General features: G+C 35.3%; 2 protein-coding genes across 3 annotated transcripts in view; both read right to left on the minus strand.

The window, feature by feature from the left end:
• LOC129223366 (transforming growth factor-beta-induced protein ig-h3-like) overlaps positions 1–22,765 on the minus strand; it is a gene marked incomplete in the record, with an annotated part of 615,676 nt that overhangs the window by 411,101 nt on the left and 181,810 nt on the right.
• The window catches only part of LOC129223368 (influenza virus NS1A-binding protein homolog B-like), an 85,139-nt gene that overhangs the window by 56,393 nt on the left and 5,981 nt on the right, over positions 1–22,765 (minus strand). Inside the window, exon 1 of one of the 2 annotated variants that reach the window (XM_054857945.1) lies at positions 3,569–3,844. The exons of the other annotated variant lie outside the window; for it this stretch is intronic. The gene's annotated coding sequence lies outside the window, so the exon portion shown is untranslated. Of the gene's footprint in view, positions 1–3,568; positions 3,845–22,765 lie in introns of those variants that run through there. 2 annotated transcript variants of the gene reach the window in all.

Raw genomic sequence — 22,765 nt, forward strand, 5'->3', positions numbered from 1 at the left:
CCAGCAGGGGGACTTTGGTGTCATATTTAAATTCATCAATTTCTCTGTTGGTACTTTTCGGTACACTTTGTTCGTCAAAGAAATTGACTTGACGTGAACGAATTTCGGAACGCAAAGTGTAGGTAAGTTCTGTCAAATTTTATCCGAAAATAAAAGCTATCAAGTTTGATACAAGATATGTTTTTAAGTTCTGCATTAAAAATACAATATGTTGATAATTTTGTCTTGAAAATATTGAGAGAAAAACTGAAGTTTAATATTGTTTAACAAACAATCCCACTTTTGAGAAAGTACTCCCCTTCCCTCCCCCGACGATTTTGTGATTATGAATGAAACTACTATATTATTTCATAAATTTTCAAAAATTTATAACTGTGCATATGTTATGCTGTTAACCATGCTATTTGTCATTAGAAATTCAGAAAAAAAAAAAATCCACGAATGATTCTAAAATTGCTTGTTTCATTGCTCTTAGATATGAAAGAATTGAAACTGATATGGCATGCAATACTATTAAAAAAGAATTATTTTTTAGAAAAAATCACGGAAAAAGGATTCCGAAATTCTCAGAAACGTTTTTGAAAATTGTTTGGAGAATTCCGAAATACTCGGAAACGTTTTCGAAACTTTCATGAACCACAGCTGCACAGAATACTCAGAAACATTTCTGGAAATTACGGAAAGAGGATTCCGAAATACTCAGAAACGTTTCTGAAAATTACAGAAAGAGGATTCCAAAATACTCAGAAACATTTCTGGAAATTATAGAAAGAGGATTCCGAAATACTCAGACACGTTTCTGGACATTACAGAAAGAGGATTCCGAAATACTCAGACACGTTTCCGGACATTACAGAAAGAGAATTCCGAAATACTCAGAAACGTTTTTGAAAATTTCATGAACCGCAGCTGCACGATATACTCAGAAACGTTTCCGATTTTTTTTACAGTGTAGTACTCAAAAGTTGTTTTCTAAAATTCCCTTTCCTTATCGGATCTTAGAAAATAGTTTCGGACTTAGTTGAAATTTCGTTTGATATTCATTTTTCCTTGAAATCTCGATCTTCAGTTCTAGTTATTCAAAGCATACTTCTTGCTGTGACTCTGCCAAGTGCCGAGAATATGAATCTAACTCCTTCCAGCAAGACAGACAAAATCTAATACCTGGAGAAAGTTAGTCAGTATTTAACATCCATTCACAAGGAACAACAAACACAAAATTTAAAGCTTGATGTATGTTAGAAGAGATAGTTCTTTTTCGTGAGCAACAACTTCATCAGTCACATTGAAGGATTGTTTTAATGTCCGCAACTACATTAAAATAAGTTGTTATTAAGTAATGTATAATTAAGAGAAAAGAAAACAAAGTAACTATCATTAGTATTTTTCCCCCTTTTTAAAATTTCCACTAATTTATAGACACTTATACAGAATTCTACTGTTATTCATGAATATTTGTAGGACTTTTTTTTCTTCCTTAATTTCCACTCCACATAAGTAGTCACTCCGCATAAGTGGTCAAAAATTTTTTGGTCCCTTGAGTGACGACTTAACCAGGTTTTACTGTATATCAAAATATCCGATAAGTACCAAAATATTGGATATTTTTGAAAATAGTATATTTTCGAACTCTGGATAAAAGTGAAATAACTGAGAAAAGTGACACATACTGTATTTTTCCAGAATCCAGTGTCTACTCAGGAAGTAGTACCTTTTTTATTGTTTAACATGTCTGTTGTTAACTTTAATCTGCATTAATTTTCTCATGAATATCAAACAATTAACCTTTCTTTGTTATTTAAAAAATAAGTGTGTACTGATAGTGAATGCTTATTGCTGTTTTTAATGGTTTATCAATTAAAATCCATTTAATATACTATGTGCCTCGGTAGCGCAGTTGGCAGCGCGTCAGTCTAATAATCCAGTCTAATATGCTATACTATTCTTTAGAATTTATATTTTTCATTCTACACACAAAAGAAAATAAGTTAGTTGCAATATTGGATAACATTTATAAATATAATTATAACAGAAGTTGTTAGCATAATGAGGTCTAACGTATCTTGGCACGAGGGGCATGCTGGTCCATTATACAAGGGTCTGTTAAACATTGATATTAAAAAAGTTAATCAATTCTACATTTTCAAAACAATCTGGGATGATGAGGAATGCTTAGTGAAACCGATTGTAGAAAATTGAACTGCTCATTAAATTTTTTGATGGATAAAAATGAGAAGTAGAAAAGTGGGCCAATATATAAGAAATTTCTCCCTATTCAGAAATTTGTAACATTTACATTCCAATATTTCTTTTGATGAAATATTTTTTTTTTTTTATGTTGAGCATCAAACATGAAAACATTAACTTTGATGAAAGCTGCAAGATAATCTAAATTCAGTGTGCACCTAAGTATTATTTTGTGATGCTACTTTTCTCAATAAAAATATATTAAGTATCAGGACAGAATTAAATCAATATCACAAATTTGAAATATTTTGAGTTAAAAAATTAAAAAATCATACCCTTCTCAAAACTATTTGCCAAATGATGATTGAATTAATTTTGACTATTTCGAGTGTTTTGAACTTAGAAATCTAAGACAGGCAGTTAGAAAAAAAAAAAAGAAAGACCTTTTTAACAGAAAACATTTTATGTGTATTTCTAAGAAGGAAGAAGAAAATAAACAGCATAATATTAAGCACTTTTTAAGTTTTGAGAGAAAATATAAGGTTTTAAACTACAATTTAATTGGTAAAGTCAATTCTTCCATTTTTTCCACGCACCCCGAAATTTTACATCAAACAAGACTTTTCTTTAATTATAGGAAATTGAGTTAAAAAGCATTAACTAACTCAGAGAGAAAATAAATGTAAACGCAAAATCTAAATATTACCAGCATAACAATAAATGTAAATATATTGAAATGTCTAAGACATTTCAATATACTTATTGAAATATGCTTATTCTATTATGATTCATAATAAAATGACATGACGTTATAAATTTTATGTAAGAAGGGTTTTTATTTTAGTGTATTCACCCTATCTCTTCATTAAATTTGCTTCCCAACTCATCTTTTTTAGCAAACTTTTGAAATAAAAAAATTATCCCCCCTCCCCCCCAAAAAATGCGACTATTACTAAAACTTTCAACTTTTAATAATACAACACTGAAAAATTATACGATTTAAATCTGGTTTTGTGAATTTAAAGAGCAACAAATGAAATTTTGTTGCTTTGTTGTCAACAACTGGCCGTCTGTTTACATAACGTTTCATTGTTTACAATAAGACATGTTCTTAACGATTTAAAACATTGTGAAAGTTTTCATTTTGGTAAAGTAAAACTGATCAAAGGTACTGATAAAAACAATTTTTTATAAAATTTAAACTTCGTAGTTAGTCAAAAACATTCGTTTGTTTACTATAAGCTGGAAATATTAGGCTTAATTTAACATCATCAACAACCACACAAATGTCAAACACAATTTTCTTCTTTTTCAAACAAACACATTATTTAAAATAACATATCTTCCCATGCAACAAGTGAGAGAAAATGAATTTTTTTACCTGGTGAATATAATAGCCAGCTAAGCCAGCTGAAAAACCTGGGTCAAGCATTTATCATATTACGTTGATAGTAGGACGTTAGTACGCAGTTCGCAATTTTGACAATTTCCGAAAATATCTTCACCAAGGATCTCGGATCACTCGGAATTTCTTACAACAGGTAAATTTCTGCAACTTATGAAATGAAGCGTAAAATCACAACAGTATTTATTCTCAAACTAATAATCCGGTTTAAAACCGCTCTCCGTGACTCAAAGTTGCTCAGAAACCGGCGCCGATTTTGGCGACTCATTTATTGATTTTTCGAACTTCATATATTGCGCGCCTATTCTCCCCGCTAGATGGCTTACCTTATGGAAGACCTTGGCGCACTGCCAAAGTGGTTCCGATCCCGGCTGTCTCTCAACTGGAATAAATCAGAAAGCAATTAGGGGAGCATTGGCATTTTTTAAAGAAATTTTTCTCTCAGAAAGTGTAAATTTAAGTTCAATACGTCGCATGTGACAATTTATTTTTAGTGTTTACTCATTCATTTTGAGTTGTTTACCTTTTCTTCAAATTTGGTAAAAAAAAAAAAAGCCCCTGTTTTTAACATTTAAAAACCTGAAGACACAATTTTAAAATATGAAGACGATTCTTCTAGAGCAGGCTCAACATTTCGAATTTTTTTCATGGGGGAGAAGGCGAAAGGTATGTACTCAATGTCAATTATACCAAAAAAAAAAAAAAACCCCAAACACCACACCCATTTGCACGCAAAAACATTAATTTTCCAAAAAACGGGGAAGGTGGGAGGGGCAATTGATCCCTTAACCCACCCCACCTGAATGACGGACCTGCCTCTTGGTCCACCAGTGTTCATTGTCCAACACTTTTATCCAGGCCCCCTTGCCCCAAGGTCAAAGGTGGCATACCATCCGCCCCCCCCCCCCCCCAAAAAAATTAAACTTGACCTCCGTATCCCAGAAAGAAGACTAAAACTCCTCTGAAACTAACCCCCACTAAGAATTTCAGTGGTGCATCCTGTGCAATGCCCCTCTTGTGGCGAGGGAGGATCCAGAAATTTTTCAAGAGGAGGGCGCTTGATTTTCAGTCCCATTCAGGAAAACTTCCTTACCTTCCTCCCCCACCAAGGGAGTGACCCCCCCCCCCAGTACTCCCTCTTGTATCTGCACTTGTCTTGTTTTCCCCCTTCTTTCCCAAAAAGCGTGTTCGATAACTGATGGATAATTGCGAACATTGAACTAAGTTCAAAAATCAGGAAATTTTGAGTAGTAAAAACTTGTATTTACACAAACAACTTAGGTGTGCCCCCCCCCCCCCTCCGCAAGGGAAAATCAAAGAAACGAATAAGGGATACATCCATACATCCTTTCCCAAATAGAGAAATTTCTCGTTTTTTACCGGAAAACTAACCATATTGCCCCCGCCCCTCCGAAATTCATAACCATATTCACATCCGATTTTTTTCCCCGGTTAAAGCCACTGCCCTCGCCTGCTCCCAAGAGCCATGGTGAGCCCACCTTTAAATGACCCCAAAAAATTTCAATGGATGCAGTCTACTCTATAGTATATTCCTCTCCCGGTCACAACGACAAAACGGAATAGACTTTTTTTTTTTTTTTTTTGCTTTACCCGAACCAAACTATCAATAGCACAACCACCTTTTTCTACATGTTTAGCATCAGCGTGGTCAAAATTGATCTTGTAAGGGAGGGAGGGGGGGGGAGGGTCACCTGTAATCTAAATATGATAATCGGATTGGCAACGTGTCTTAAATTTGAACCATGGGCTCCGTGGGATTGTGTAGGAGGTCTTCTTGAAAATATAAACTCTGCTTTTCTTTAGATGACTTTCCCCAAGACATTATGATTTGCATTACGGAATAGGAGAAAACTAGGAAAACAAGTGAGCAACTCCCCAATGAGAATTAAACAACATACCACAGCAACCACCCCACTTCCTCGCCTTCAAAGACGGAATCGTCTGGCTCCGAAACAAATACATACGTTGCCTCTGAGCCACAAGTCCGGTTAAACCTCTAAAAAAATCTACATAAAAACTTTTTTTAATACGAAAATTTTATTTACAAACTCTCTCTATTTTACTATTGAATGCTATTAGTTTATCTTCCATTTTGTAATCTTCTAATCTTCCTAATTTGAGTTATTCATTCTCCAGATTCTGTTTCTATACATCTAGAACCAAGTGGTTTAACTTATTTCCTGAAGATTGTTGATTTATATAGAAGCCAGGAGGGATCACATGAGGGTTCATGGCCAATGGCGCAGCTAGTTTCTGTCTTCTGGTCCTCTATTTGCCGCTCTTTCATTGAGACATATGTAATACATTAAACTATTGAAAATTATGGAATTTAAAATTGAAAACTTCATTTAAGGAAGCAAAGGGAACCTTATTTAACCCGTAGTCTTCCTACAAAAAAAAAGAAAGAAAAAAGGAGGGCGACGGAGGTAGCACGCGCTGCCTATCTCGGAGAAATATTCTGAATTTTCAAAAACTGCAGTTAAAAGTAACGTTTGGGGGATGAGGTTTTGTATCGAATCTTCATCAAAACTGAAGGATTTTTTTTTTTTTTTGCCTCCAGTAATAGATTTAAAGTATGATTCCCTTATATGATTTTTTTTACATTAAAATTTCTGAACCGCCGCCCCGAAAAGTATGCCACCAGGGGCGTACGGCCCCCTCCCCCCCCCCCCACCCTAGCTACGCCACTGAGTCATGGCGCAGACGGCGCCATTAAAATGTTTATTGGGGGGGATTTGAGGGGGATTTTTCACTTTTTTGTGGTGACTCTTGCTTTTGGGGGTTTCTGTTCTTTGCAATATTTAGGGGATGCACCACCTGCATCTTGACTACGCACTGGCAGCCGCAGTGGGTGCGCCCTTGTTCTTAGAGGGAGTCGGCACACCTGTAGAAACCCAATTATCTTCTCTGAATTACCTAGTTTAAAACCTTGTTTTAAAAAAGGACGATCTTCTGTTCGTAAACATGGAACACTATTTTGAAACAAGAAGTTACGTCTAGAACTAAATGAGCTAACTTTCCCTTGTACCAACGTCGATTTTCTAGCATCAAATCATTATTTTCTTAATTAGTTAAGATTTTGAAAACTGAAAAACGTACATTTTTAACATTTAAAGCTGATGCAATGTATGCAAAAAACCAGACACTCCGGTAATTATATCCAGAGACTACAGTTTAGTTCTTATTAGAACTCAACGAAACTGCAGTCTCTGGATGTGATTACCGGGCTGTCTGGTATATATTGCATGTAGTTCTGGCTTAGCAATGGCTTAAAGGCGATAACTTACTGCTAAATTTTATGCTGATTTCTAAAATCAAAATATGCCTCTCTCATTTAAATAAACGAGAAAAAAAACCAAAGAAAAGAAAATATATGCTGAATAGAATTTATATCAAATGTTCAGTTTGTCGGTAAGCTGTATTTTTCAGTAAATTTCGACCGATAACAGAAGCGGATTCGCAGTGCAAATGCCGCAATGGGGTGGTTTCCTTTAGTCAAAAGTACTACTTTTAGTCATTGAAATAGAATGAGCAAAAAAAATTACATGGATCCAGAAAATACTTTCATTTTCCCAACAGTTTTTTTTTTTTAATTAATTTTTTTCAATTCCCGATTTTTCAAACAAGGCGTGGTCTTTTTGACGTCACAAATGATGCAACTTGACGCATCTTTCTACTACGTTTCCACGTTATGATAATCAAGCAGCGAATTAAAATTGCGCTCTACGCTTGCTATCAACCATATCGTTGCCAATACACGTGAGTAAAGATGCGAATGAAATATTTTTTTCTGTGAATGGCAACATTGAATGGCATTTCATCATTTGTGATGTCACACGACAAGAGTGTAAACAATGAAAGCGCACAGATTTAAGTATTTTTTAAAAAAATATTTAACTTAAATAAATTATTTAAAAAATGGTCAGATCCTATGTTTTTAAGCATGCTCTTTGAGAAAAAAAAAAAAAAAAACTTTTAAAATTTTGGAAACGACTCCATTGCGAGAGACCCTTCCGACATTGGAGTCCTAAAGATTATCCGAAAAGTCACTTGTTGAATATATTTCGTAGTTCTGCTCATCTCCAGTCGCAGGCCCGTGAGTTCGAATTTTTTCTGGGCAGGAGGGGGGTGGGCGGAAAGGGTTTTTACTCAATATAAATTTTATCGAAAACAACAAAACCCACGCCCACTTTTATTCTGCAAAGCCAGAGAGGGGGGCGATTGAGCCCCGAAAATGGTGGGCCTGTCTATAGGCCCTCAAAAATGCTTTGCAGCGACCCCCAAGCCTGTAAACCGTTAATGAGCCAAGGAAAAAATAATTCAAGGTTCAAAATTTTTCTTTTCAAAAAATATTATTTTCTTTTTTAGCGTTTATTATTTTACATGTTACGTTTTTTTTTAATACTTTTTTCAGTTAACTTTTATTTTAATCTTTTAAAATATAATATTCATCCGTTCAGATCTTGAGAGAAATTCTTAATTGAAATATTGAGCATACCACAATCTATTGTGAGCATTCACCAAAGGTTCAACGACACAGACTCCTTCTTGGCATCGATCCAAGACATCCACTTTCACTCTTGACGGAGGCGTGATGATTAATTGAAGAATAAACTTTACGTGGCTTAAAGTTTTCGAAGACATTTTATTCAATAAACGAGCTGATGTGTGCATCACATGACTTCCTTTTACTCCAATTTTTAATGTCATTTTCCCATTATTGGCAATTTTAATGTGATTTAATAGTAACACCACTTGAGTTTACATCGAAATTAACAATAATTTACACCCAAAAAGGAGTAAAAGACCCCTTTAGAAACACCCGAATGCGACCAAAAGGGGAGGTGCACAACTAGACCCCACTAGAAGTCTACGTACTAAATTTTAACTTTCTAGGACTTACCGTTCTTGAGTTATGCGACATACATACGCACATACATACATACGTACACAGACGTCACGAGAAAAATCGTTGTAATTAACTCGGAGAATGTCAAAATGGATATTTCGGGTGTTTATACGTTCTTATTAGGCACTTATCCTTAGTCGGGTTGAAAAAAAAAAAACTCAAAATTAATTCGGGGATGAGCAAAATGGAAATTAAGGCAGAATTTTGAGTGATTTTTTTTTTTTTTTTTTCGAATACAATACTTCCTTTTTTTTGTAAAAGGAAGTTAAAAGAACTTAGATCCTCTAAACAGAAATTCTAAAGCAGTGATTATCAACCTATGGTCCACGAACTACTAGGGGTCCCTAAGCAACTTTCATGTGTTCCGCGAACAGCTAGGGAAGTTACAGTTGCAATTAACTGTTCACAGAAAAATTTTGTATTCATCTCATTTCACCTTTTCTAATTGTTGTGAAAATATTATTTGTGTCGTATGTGATCCGCTTTGGATTCGGAAGGGTGCCAAGTGGTCCTCAGTAATGAAAAGGTTGAGAACTACTGTGAAGTACTACCCCGTTTATCAGCGGTGCCCCCCCCCCCCCAGATCCGCCCTAAATATTGTGCAGACCACTTCCCAAAAGCATGAGCCCCCCGCCCCCTAAAAATGAGAAAAATACCCCTCTAAACACTCCTCCCCTCTAAAAATTTCAATGGCGTAGTCTGCGCCATGAGCCCCTCCTGGGTGAGCTCCCCTACGTTTATCCGGTCTAATCGAAACTGGAAACAATCTGAATGTTTGGAAATCCGGGTAGAATTGACCGAAAGTAAACCGAATCCTTTCATAAGCAGATTTACTGCTCATTGTAATTATGAAAAAGAATGTAAGTTTGGTATCAAAAGTACGTAGAATTGCTTACAAGACATTTAAAAATGTAATAATTGTTCACATTATTTCTTAACAAAGAATTGGACCCATAGATATAGTATAATTGGATACACAACTCCGTAACGACAGCCATTGGTCACTATTGAACGTGCGAAACTTGAAGTAAACGGGCAAAAGTGCAGACTTTGATGATGCAACGCTGTTTGCATCTTACCAGGTCATTGCTAAAGTTAAAACATCAAAATAAAAACCAAATATTTGTGTAATTTCTTTCTTTTTTTTTTTTTTCAAATTCAGTATGTAAATATAAAATTCTTTAAAAGGTTAAAAATTAGGTTCGGATTATCAGGAGATCCGGATGAACGATGGTCGGATAACCTATGTTCTACTGTGAAGGAATTCAATCGCGTGACATGTAACATGGGTAAATCTAAAGACTTGGAGGTCACTAGAAGACAATATTCCTTCTTTTAATACCTAATATATCTCTCTTTTCGCTATAAGTACAGATATGTATGTGCTATGCATGCTCATATTTTTACATTCGGTAAAATTCAGAGTTTCATTCAGCAAATTAAGAGTTTCCTCCCCCTCCCCTTCCCAAAAATTTAAGTTCGGGATGTCCCTGTCAAGTCAAAAAGCGCAAAAACTTTCCGAAAAATTGCTGACACGTGTTTTGTGACAAGGGGCTGTCCACAAATGATGCCACGGGTTGAGAGGGGTTCGTGAAATTGTGACAGTTTGTGACAAGGGGGAGAGAGGGGGTAACAAGAAGTGTGACATCACATATTTTTTTATAAGAAAAATAGCGTGGCATGTGACGGGGTGATGGGGTGTAAGGTGAAGTGTGACATTTTGTGACAACTAAGGGGAGGGCAATGGCGTAGCTACAGTTTCTGTCACCCGGGCCTCTAGTTGCCGCCCTTTCAGTGACACATATCTAAAACATTAAACCATTGAAAATTATCGAACTTAAAATTGAAAACTTCATTTAAGGAAGCAAAGGGAAACTAATTTAATCCGTAGTCTTCCTACAAAAAAAAAATGGGGGGGGGCAGCACCTATTTCGGAGAAATATTCTGAATTTACATCAAAAATTGCAGTTAAAAGTAACGTTTGGGGGGATGGGGTTTTCTACCGAATCTTCATCAAAACTGAAGTCAGTTTTAACCTTTCGTGACGATAGGGAGTCAGCTTTTAATCGGTAACAAAGTTCCAGCAATTTGTTTTCCCCACATTTACTCAGAACTTACAAAGAAACAACTTTTACAGAAATATATTTGATATTTATATACAGAAGCAAATATTATATTACAGAAGCATATTTGATTTTATTTGAATATTTTCCGAAATTTAAGTTTAAAAAATATACTACTTAAGTTTGTCTTAGAGGACGTTAAGTGAATGAGGAAGGTTCAGGGGCTCACTGCGGAAATATTTTTACTTTGAATACTGAAATGACCCTTCAGTCATAACAAAACCTTACATTTCGAAGTTTTTTTTTCTTTCTTTGCCTCCAGTAATAGGTTTTAAGCGTGATTCCCTCATTTGATTTTTTTTAAACATCAAAAGTACTGAATCGCCGCCCCGAAAAGTATGCCGCCCGGGGCGAACCGCATCCTCCGCCCCACCCTAGCTTCGCCACTGGGGGAGGGGGTCAAAAACGTTGGAAAAAAGTGCTACATCATTTGAGGACAACCCCTAAAAAGAACCTCCTTTTCTCTATAGAAATATTAAGCTTATAAATAAAAGTAAGTTTGAGTTTTTAAATTTTTTCAATAATTTTTATTGATAAACAAAAAATATCATCTTGATTTCTTATTGGCTCGAGACGATTGACAAATTATGTACGCACATTTCTGTTGCCATCAATAAAAATATAGGAAATATGGGGCGGGGGTGAGAATCGTGGGTAGGAAGTTGAAAACAAAAAGTTGATCCCCCCCCCCCAAAAAAAAACTACGGAACAACAACTTCCTCCCCCTTTAAGAACGAGACCTCCCAAAATGAGACCAAAAACCCTATAAAATCAAGCCCCAAAATTTCAATGCCCCATTGAACCCTCCCTCGTGGGGCACCTCTAAATATTTACCAACAGATGACTTCAGACTTCAGTCGCTACCTAGATAAAACCAATGTAGCTCTCTTAAACATTAGATATCTTCTTAGCGTCAAGCTGTCTCCGCTTTTAGACAAGGAGTGTTCAGTTTCAGCTGTGCTAACAGTGAATCATCAGCCATTTTATTTAAGGTATCAGGAAACGACCTCCAAGATATTCAGCGCAACAGGTGGTTATACGGCAGCTAAAAATATCAACTTTTATGTGTGTGTAAATATCCAAAGATACAACTGAGAGGAATGATGTAAGCGGTTTTGTGGTAAAATGTTTCAAAAACGACCTCGCAATATTCGTCTAACATAAAGGAATGAAATCCCTCCTCATAATAGAGTGCCCTACTCCCCACCCTTAGATCATTGAAACTTAATGGTCTAAGTCCCCACCACTGAAGGGTGATGGCGCACCTTCTCAAACACTACGGAGCACCATCTTATAGAGCAGCGGTTCCCAACCTTTCCCCTTATGCGAACCTCTCCCAAACTCCGAAAGAAATTGGCGAACCCTTTGGGTACAAGGTAATAAGTAACAAGCGAAAAAAAAAAAAAAAAAGAAAGAAAGGAAAAAAAATAAATAAATAAATAACGCGCACGCACACACACACACACACACACACACACTTAGACAATAAAATTTGGGTGATTTTTTTTTTTTTTTGTTTGATGCTGCTCCATAGTTTATAACATAAGAAAAAAACATAATTGCAAAATATAGAATTACAAGTACTGCTACGAACTAAAATGATCGCTAAAAAATGAATGCAAAACAAATTCACCAAAAATAAATAAATAAATAAATAAATAAAATAAACACAGTGATTGTTCTGCGTTGAGCTTCAATCAACTTTTAAAAAAAATTTGAAAATGGGATATTTGTGGAACAAAGAGGCCAAAAAGAGAGAGAGAGAGTTTAGCTGAAATTTTTCTGACACAAGGGTACATTCATCTCTATTATCACTAAATCAGAAGTCAAATAAAGAATGATCTTCAAAAATACCTTTCAGGGAACTGTCTCAGATTAAGTAAATGAACTTTTTTCTTACAGTAAGATGAGAAAGATCTGTAGCTTTAAGTCTTCTTGAAAAGGACTACGAGCCTATAGCTGTTTGATAAAGATATATTGCGTGCATTAATCGTTTGATTGCTGAAGAATTTTCTTGTAATTATGCTATAAGAGTGCGGAGTAAAATGCGCACATTGAAAAATAATAGAAGCATCTATGTTCAAAATACGCATTTACTCTAATTTTTACACAAAAAAAGGTAATTTTTAACAAAACAAATATTTTTTTCTCACTTACCACAAAAGACATTTTCTCCAAATTTCATAAATTCCTTATTTACATAGAGCGCAAATTACGTTGCATGGTTAAGTTCTGATGAATTTTTTTTTCTGCATAAACTTCACACTTCAAAACTTTCAACCACGAAAACTTTTTATGGTGATTAATTTTTGATACTTCCTGTGATATTTTTGGGCTGCTAGCTATGACAATAAAGCTCGAAGTAAATTGCAGAATATGTAGCGTGAAATTTATAGCAACAAAGAAAAGCGTGATCTCACTTCTATGCATTTTTGAATCAACACAAAAGCAGAGCGATAGCTCTTCCTCAGACTCAAATTAATGGTAAAGAAACTAAACATCAAAATATTTTAGACGCTCGCATATGCTCTATGTAATGTTTTCACCAAGTTTGGGCTATTCTTTTTATTATTATTTTTAATATTTAGTACATTTTTAATCAAAGGCTTTTTTTTCCTTGTCAAGTCTGAAACGGAGGTTTTTGTACAATTCTTTTCCAAAGTGAACAACTTTTTAACGATGGATACAAACCAAATTCTATTCTTTGACATTCAAGTATCATTTGTTCTGGAAAATGTTTGGGTTTTTTTTTAAATTCAAAAGGGCTTGAAACTTATTAAAGTAAATTTTCGGCAAAGCAAACTTTATTTTTTTTGTTTCAAAACAACAAAAACAACTTTCTAATTTTTTAAGCATAACAAAATAATAGTTTATTTATACTACAAAAAACAAAATAATGAATTGAATTTTCACATCTTGAATTCAAATTATGTTTTTCGCAATCACGAGTGTGTGTATGTAGGCGTGTGTGTTTGTGTGTGGGGGGGGGTATGTGTGTTTGTGTGTAGGGGGTATGTGTATGTGTGTAGGCATGCGTGTTTGTGTCTGTGTGCTGGCATAAGTGTGTGGGTAGTTGTGTGTATGAATGTGTGGGGGGGGGGGTATGTGTTTGTAGGCATATGTGTTTGTGTCTGTGTGCAGGCATGAATGTGTGGGTAGTTGTGTGTATGTGTGTGTGTATGTTTTTGTGTGTGTATGTGTAGGTGTCTGTATGTATGCATGAATGTGTGAATAGTTGTGTGTATGTTGTGGTGTGTGTGTATGTGCAGGTGTCTGTATGTATGCGTGTATGTGTGTGTAGGTGTATGTGTGTGTGTATGTGTGTGTGTGTGTGTGTGTAGTTGTGTATGTATGCGCGTGTGTGTAGGACATGGATGCAACCGGAGACGGCTTTCGCTAGAGGAGCAGCATCGTGAGGACCCGATCGACGGTGATGCTGCAGAGGGTGGCGATGGGAAAATAAAATGATAGGACATCAAAACAGTCAAGTGAGAACAATAAGCAATCGTGATTGCTCAAAAAAAAGATTCAGATCTTAGAGGGATATGATATTATCAGAGATATGATTAATTAAATCTTCCACTTTAAAGGGCATAAATACTGACTTTAGATAAGGATTGGTACTACTCCACTATTCAGACTACTTTCTGATGTTTGTACTGAACGAGAAAAGTATTAGCTTGAAATTGACACCTCATTCAGTTTAATTGGTTGAAAAATGAGAAATCGGAGAGATTTATTTAAATTCATTCCAAAAAGGTAACTCCGAAAAGTGATCAAAAATCGAATTTTTCAAAAAATTCTCCAAAATTTAGATTTTATTAAAAAAATTGTTTAAAAAAATTATTTGCGCTTGGGTCATAGACATCTGTTAGCAAAAAAATAATGGACAAAATCTGAGACATGACGGCACATGACTTTAGGCAATTTGACGTGAAATGACCCTAAGGTGAGTTCCCCTAACTTAACATATTGTCTTCCAGCTACTTCAGTGGCAGGGTCCAGAACACCAACAATGCTCAAAAGATTCTAACAAAACATAGTATCCAGCAGTGGCGTACCTAGGAAGAGTGACACCCGGGGCTGTAATCACCCCTTTCCCTACAAAAACGCAAAAGAAAATAAATTAAAATTTTATTTGAAAACATGAAATTCGGGCATTTTTCAGGAAACAGGAATTTGTGTTGCAACGAAATTTTCCGGGGGTTGCCCCGGAAATTTTTCAAATTTGTAGTCTTAAAAATGTATTTTAGCTTCATATTTTTTCAAAAACTTGCAATTCCTTTTTGGGTGTCACCCCCCCCCCCAGACGGGTGACACACGGGGCAAACCCCCTCCCCTCCATGTACTGACGCCACTGCTATGCAGTAAACAATTTTTCTTAGCAAAAGAAAGAAAATTGACAACTTAGTAAAATGAACATTTGTAACGTCACAGCGAAGAATTATTAAAATTCAGAACGATCGTGAGAAAATAAAAGGATGAGCTCTTCGGGGCATCTGCGTTCTCGATAATGATCTCCATTTCGATGGGTAAGAAATCAAAGGTGGATAGGAAAATCATTTTTGTCAAGCAGCAGCAACAGCTTCGCTCTTCCCATGGCCAGTTGCAAAGTAAAGGTTTACACACATAAAAAATAAATAAAAGATCGCAAGAAAAGGTCACCTTCGAAACTACTGACGTCATAACATATGCAACCTTGATTTCACATACCGATATCCAAGTTGAAAGCAAGTTAACTCTAAAAAAAGAGAAGCACATAATGGGGGATGGACCTCAACCTTGACATCTACGCTTCTTTTCTTAGAATATAAATTAAGCGCATTTTTTATATTTTTATTTCTTATTTTTAAGAACGATTATGTTAATAAACTGTTTCTAAAAATAAATATTTTAAAGAGAATTGCGATCAAGAATAAGAATTGTCTGCGCTTCAATAGAAAAAGTTACAAAAAAGTCGTTCACGTTTTTAAATCAAACGGAAAGTGAAATTTAATGAGTATGAAAAACGTGCTGCCCGAAACACAGAGAGGGGGGGGGGGGAGTTGTAATTGAAGAGAAGTGATTATCCTCAGAATTAACAACAGCTCTCAAATACATTCATTAATATTTGTGAATGATGTGAAGAATAGTTTTTTAATTTTACTAACAGTAGCGTAACTATGTGGTCTAGTGCCCCTGGCGAACGAAAGAAATTGCGCCCCCCCCCCCCCATGGTCATCCACATGGAAAATCCCCAAAAATTATTGTGACCTCCGAAAAAAAATTTTTTTTTTTGAATATTTTGATTAATTGATTTGACGAATAGGAGAAGCAGCATTGTAATTCTTTTTCTTATTTTCTTTTTTAGAATTGTTTTCAAAGATGCCCAATGCTCCTTCTCAGTAGATGTTATGTATAGGTATATTGCGTGTATATATATATCTCCCTCTATTATATATATATATATATATATATATATATATATATATATATATATATATATATATATATATATATATATATATATATATATATATATATATATATATATATATATATATATATACACACACACACACCCCTCTAGCTCTTTTTCTTTCGAGTTTTTTTTAAGTTTTTAAAAGCATTTTTTAAAAATTCTTTGATAAAAAAAAAAAACTCTTATTCTTTTTTTTTTTTTTTTTTAACAGTCGAGAGAGCCACTCCTGTCAACCCCCAGTTACGCTACTGCTTATTAACAATGATGAGAAAATGGCTATTTAAAAAATAATAATAATAAATTGAATATCCAAAAAAGGAAAATCTTGAACTTGAACATAGGCGTGCGCAAAGATTTATAACTATGAAACTATGATAACAAACACTAGACTGCATCCAGGGGAGTGCACAGAAATTTTGGGACCCGTCACAAGTGGCTTTCATAGGCCCCCTCCATATTGTTGGCCCTTTCGTCCCTAGTCTCTCATATATTTCACCTCTCTTTTTAAAAATCTCGGGCCCCCTTCAGGCTCGGGTCCGGGCCAACAGGTGTCCCTTCTCCCCCTAAGCACGCCCCTGATTATCCAGGGATTGAGGGGTTAAGAGCAGCATTCCTCATCCTTTTGATGTACGAACTTGTCTAATTTGTCAAAAAATTTCACAGAGCGATGTTTTTTTAGAAACAAAATTAAAGTGCTATTATATTCTTTAATTTATATTGTTCAATGCATTAAGTCAGTTGCAGCAATTTTATAATCACTTCCTTCCAATCAGGCAGGTCCGGCATTTAGGGGTATCAGTGGGATCAATTCCCACCACCTATAGAAAAGTTAAAAGTGTTTAGAAAGAGTGGGCGTGTTTTTTTTTTTTAATGTATTTTCCGTTAAAATTTGCATTTCATGTACACCGTTTACTCCTTTGGAAAAATTTTAAATGACGGACCTATAGTATCAGTGGAATTTCTTCACAAAAGATGTGCAGGAGGCAGCCACCAAAATTTATTTTCATGTTAGCCGTCGAAGCGGCTAGATTAGACTTTCCATTATTTTAGCATTGACTTTCAAAACCTCGTTAAATATTTTTATTAACATTTATAATTTGCATGTATATTTTCTCGTTTCAATTAAGCTTAAAGTTGAAGTATTTTTTTTTTTATGGAAATTCATCACCTGATCCAATGACGTTGTATGCGTCCTCTAAAAAGGCAGAATGCCGTTGTAGTTTTCTTGATATGACTTGACTTAATCGATGTTGTAAGCAATTCTTGATGCTATCTTAGCACATTTGGCAGTCACTCTGAAGTGGCTAAATTATCCTCATAAATATGTTAAACATTATCTATTTTGTATACATGTAAATAAACTTATTTATTTTAAATATGAGTCATGAATATCTTGCTAATAAAAATTAACTTGACTTGAACACCAAGGGAAAATCTTGACTAATTTCACCGAACTTCGCACTCTTGGAATTTCAACTTGACATACTATTTTTATTAAACCTAAAACGCAGTCATCGAAGTCTTTTGCAATTCTAAGATTTTACTCTAGATATTTTAAAAGTGAAGAAAAAAAAAAAAAAACGAACAAATTAATTCGTTATTTTTTGTTTGAAAAAAGTTATTAAAGTCTACGCAACATTATCCATTTTTGGCTCAATTTATTCAGTTCGTCTGATCATTTTTTTAAATGCTCAGTGCTCACGTTTGCTAGGAGATACAGAGTAATAAGTGGGGACGACTATGTTTGCAGGTACAACATTTTGTTCCCGTGGCAACGAAATATGACCTCATAACCTAAAACACGGAATGATTGTTTCAATAATGTAGCGCTGATGAGACTTCGTTTTTTTTCATTATAGCGTGAAGGAAACAATTTATCATCTTATATGTTATTTTATTGCGCAGATATTTTATTTATTTAGTAAGACCAGAATACCTTCAGACTAAATTTTGAAGAGCTGCTTGACTTATTACATGGGGTTTATCTCTGTGTTATATCTAGATCAAAAATATTTGTAGCTATTAAAACTTATATCAATCTGTTTATTTAAATAGTGCACTAGAATCAGCTGTTTCCTGATTTAAATGAATTAACACTATTGTGAAATAAATTGTGTTTAAAAACAAAAGCCGCGAGTCTGTAGTTAGAACAACTGGCGTCCGTGACAGGACTCGAACCTGCAATCTTCTGACTTCGAGTTGCCAGATCTCAAGTTTGAATATGATGCAACGAAAACAGGAAATACACGATTTGTTTGGAGTGGCAACAACTATTAAAAAGAGAACTGACTCATACGTTTTAGAGCATGGCAAGGTGCAATCAAAGCTTTAGAATTTGGTATGGTCGTGGGCAGCCTAATCACCACTCCCCACCTAAATTTCTAAAACTGCTTGCGTGTCAATAAAAAATACCAAATCGTCCAGGCATTTAGTAGAGCATAAACGTTACTAATTAATTTCATTAGCAATAAAAAGAAATAATATTTCAAATACTTAGGTACTTTTAAAAATAGTTAATGAATTGAAAATTTTGCTGAAGTCCTTTACGTTTTATTCATAAAATGTTTGAGCACAATGTGGACGAATAATATTGTCGACGGTTCAGAGGTAGTCATGACCCCCATAAACCTCCCCTTGTAGTCGTATCTGACCTCCCTCCTCTAAATATCACCAAAGAACGTCTAAGACTTTCAATAACGAAAAATTACCGGTGGAGATTTCTCTGAAAATCCGTTGTATTCGTGGATGACCAGTTGCGCATTTTGAAAACAATTACCTGCACTTGTAAAAATATATTTTTTTAAATTTTAAAATAAAAAAAAATAACTTTTGAAAAAAAATCTGATTTTTAATACATTCTAATGAATGCATCCAGAAATTTTCAGAGTGGGCACTTGCAGCAAATAATTAGGGCTCGACCGATGGCAATTTTTGGCCGATGGGCCGATGCCGATTGTTGGCCGATTGTTCAAAGAGGGCCGATGGCCGATGGCCGATTGTTTTTCTCCAAATAGCCGATTGCCGATGGCCGATGCCGTTGGCCGATGGCAAAAAAAAAATCAAACAGAAATAAATTGATAAAATTGTCAGGGATTTAAAGGATCATTGATTCATTTCACTTTACTTCCTTTCTACGAATAAGGAATTGTAAGCACAAAAAAAAAAATAGATTTCGACCTAAATTTCTATTTTACGATCATCCAATTTATACTTCACAAGTTTTTTCGGCACATCTGTACATGCATATGCACCTAAGAACATATAGATGACCGAAATATCCATTTTGAACGCCTCCTCAGTTAATTATCGCAAATTCTTTTGTGATGTCTTCATGCGCGTAAATTTGCGTCACTCAAAAACGTTATGAAATAGTACGTTGAAAACTCATACGTACGTAGTACAGACTCCGAAGAGGTTTTTTTGGGGGGGAAAGTAGGAAATAAGGAATCAAAAATTAAAATGTAGGAAAAGTAGGAAAAAAAAAATCACTTAAAAAAGTAGAAAAAAATAGGAAGAGATAGGACTACACACACATCAAGAGGAAACAAATTTAGCGTACATTTTATTTCTAATGTAAAATAAACTAACAGTATTTTTGATTTAAAACCGTCCCAAAAATAAAATAACAGTTCTTTTGAAGTATTCAAGGGATTTAATGAATACCGAGTTGCAGAAACAAAACGAAAGAAAGAAGCTGACAATCAGCAGTATTAAAAATAAACTAGTGGGAACAAAGATATTAATTACAAAAATATGAAAATAAAATTCAAACAAAGAAACACCCTTAAACAATACAGTAATAAAAATTTTAAGTGTGAAAGAATAAAATGCAATGTAACGATCGCAAATTAATAAAAATAATAATAATAATAAAATAAAACTCATATTTTGGTGCAATAAAACCATTTTTGTTAAAGATTTGTTTTGTCAAAAACGAAGACATTCTTTCGAGAGCATCCATTAATCATTTGAAAATACCAACACTTTCAGCTCCTGTTGTCATAAAGTATACAAAAAGCAAAGCAAATATTAAATTAGTTTTAGTTAAAAATAATCAGCAGCTACTACCAACGCCTCGAAGGAGTTTCTGAATCTGCTTCAGTACTTCCGAAGAAAAAATTCAAAAGTCCCTTTGATTTCCGAATTATGTCACCATTCAAAACGTCTTTAATCAATTTCTTACATTAATGCTCTAAATTCTTCCTAAACAATAGATAAAGCTTGGAAAAAAAAATCTCTAATTATCATGAATGGTGCTAGTTTTAAACAACTAAGAAGTACGTGAAATACACCGCCAGCTCAGTCATTTCCAGCCGAGGACTGCAGTTTTGTGCTTATTAGAAGTCATCAGCCCGGCATAGGGAAGTGACTGAGCTGGAGATGGAAAACCTCTTAAGGAAGCCAAGAGTGCGAAACAAACTGGTAGCTAATATAGAATTAGCAGACCAGACGAGTGACCGAAGCAATGGTTCGGCTCAACTCGAAGATTGAACGCAAGGCAAGGTATATTCAGTAAATTACCGCCCATTAGCCACTCATGAGTGCTAATAAGCACGAAACTGCAGTCCTCGGCTGGAAATGACTGAGCTGGCGGTGTATTTCACGTATTTCTGCTTTAGCCCTGGCTAATGGGCGGTAATTTACTGAACTAAGAAGTACCACTAGAGTTTAATTTCAGAAATTGAGGGAGTGGGAGGAGGGGCATACAAGTGTTCTCGGAAATACAAAAAAATTGTCGTAAAAAATAGAGTTCAAAATAATCATAAACATTGAGCAGAAAAACCCTTTTAAAACTTGCACCCGAGTTAGTTTTGACGTGCAGTGGCGGATTTAAAATATAGCAAAGGTTGCAATTGAGGGAGAAACCCCATAAACATAGGGGCACCGTGGGAGTTACAAAAATGTTTATGATAAATGTTTTACAACTTCTGTGATAGAGAAATAGGGCCCCCGAAAATGTACTTCGACGGGACCCAAACTTGTAGCTCCGCCGAAGCGAGACAGAAAAGACTGCATTACTGTGATTCATATTACAAACATCAAAAAATTAAAAATTACCGTCGGTTCAAAGGGAATCTAACAGAATGAAACAAAACCGGTTTTGCCATCTCTTATTTGTTTCCATAGTTTCCAATTCGGCAATATATCACCAAATGATCGTCAATCTGAGACGCTATATTAGTTTTGCATTGAAATAAGTAATTAATAGCCACAAAAAATGAGTAAACAGGCTTTTCAGAACACCCGATCGAAAACGAAAAGGGAAGTACACAACTGGAATGTACGCACACCCCACATGCGAAAAGTTATCCTTCTACAGCTTACCATTTTTGAGTTACGACTTATGAGAGATACATACGTACATCCAGCTGCAAGAAACAACGCAATAATTAACTTGTTTGGTACCTGAATGCAGTATTAAAAACTCTTTCAGGGGTGACTAAAATGGAAATCCATACTGAAATTTAATTAAACAATTTTATATGAAAACAATAACTCCCTTTACTTCGTATAAAAAAGTAAAACAGCAAAAGTCCTTTTTTTTTTTCAAAAACATCGGCCAATTCCATCGGCTTTTCGATGTTTTTTAAGGCCGATGGGCCGATGTTTCCTGCAAGTTAGCATCGGCCGCCGATGCCGATGGCTAAATTGTTGAACCATCGGCGCCGATGCATCGGCCAGGCCGATGCATCGGTCGAGTCCTACAAATAATGTAGCACGACAATCCCCGTCCTGTTACTACGTGACTATTCCGTGGCGAACTTACAAATTTGGGGCAGGGCCCGATCAAGGCAAACTGGTGCCCAGGTCCTGGAAAGAAGATGTTGCCTCCCCCCCCCCTATGAGAAAATCAGCACAATTTTAGTCAATGTCTTATACTAGATACCTAATATACTAGAAACCTACACATTACTACAGAAACGTGGGATTTGAATACCAAACATTTGATAGTCACATAGTTAAAATTGCCTTACCTTAAGGTGAAAATGAGTTTAAAAAAAAAAACAATTTAAAACTGCAAAAAAAGAAAAAAAAAATAACTAATTCTGATATCAAGTTTTAAAAAGGCTTCTTTCTGGCTTTAACAGAGGCAAATGTGTCGATCACATCATCGAAATCTAATTTTGATGTCAGAATTTTCAATGGTCAATACGGAAACGCCTGTAAATTATCCTGAGAAACACAGCTTCTAAAACGATTTTTGATTCTTTTCAATGCTGAAAAGGAACGTTCACTTTAACAGAAAAAAAAAGGAAGTAAGTAAGTTAATTTAGGCTATTTTAGTGCCCCTAAATTTGTGGTGCCCAGGTCCGTGGACCCGCCGGACCGTGCGTTAATCAGGCCCTGATTTGGGGGCCCGTCCAATACATTTTTGGGGACCCCTTTGCCTAACGTTTATATTTTGTCAGTCTTGTGCAATTGCAGTTTCGATCGGGGACCCTTTGCTGTGGGGGCCCCTCGCAACTGCAACTGCGACGTGGTAAATCTGCCACTGTAAATATTCATTCATAAGAAAAAAAACAAATTAAGTTCAACAAAGTAAGTTTTGTACCTCCCCTAAATACGTAGTGCTGTTTGAGATCCAAGTGTAAAGATCAAAAACGCGACCGCTGCTGAATAAGGTATAGCTGCATATGAAACTTCCAACATTGAAATTT

The sequence above is a fragment of the Uloborus diversus genome, chromosome 5, assembly GCF_026930045.1.
Source record: "Uloborus diversus isolate 005 chromosome 5, Udiv.v.3.1, whole genome shotgun sequence".
In the NCBI taxonomy this organism is placed as follows: domain Eukaryota; kingdom Metazoa; phylum Arthropoda; class Arachnida; order Araneae; family Uloboridae; genus Uloborus; species Uloborus diversus.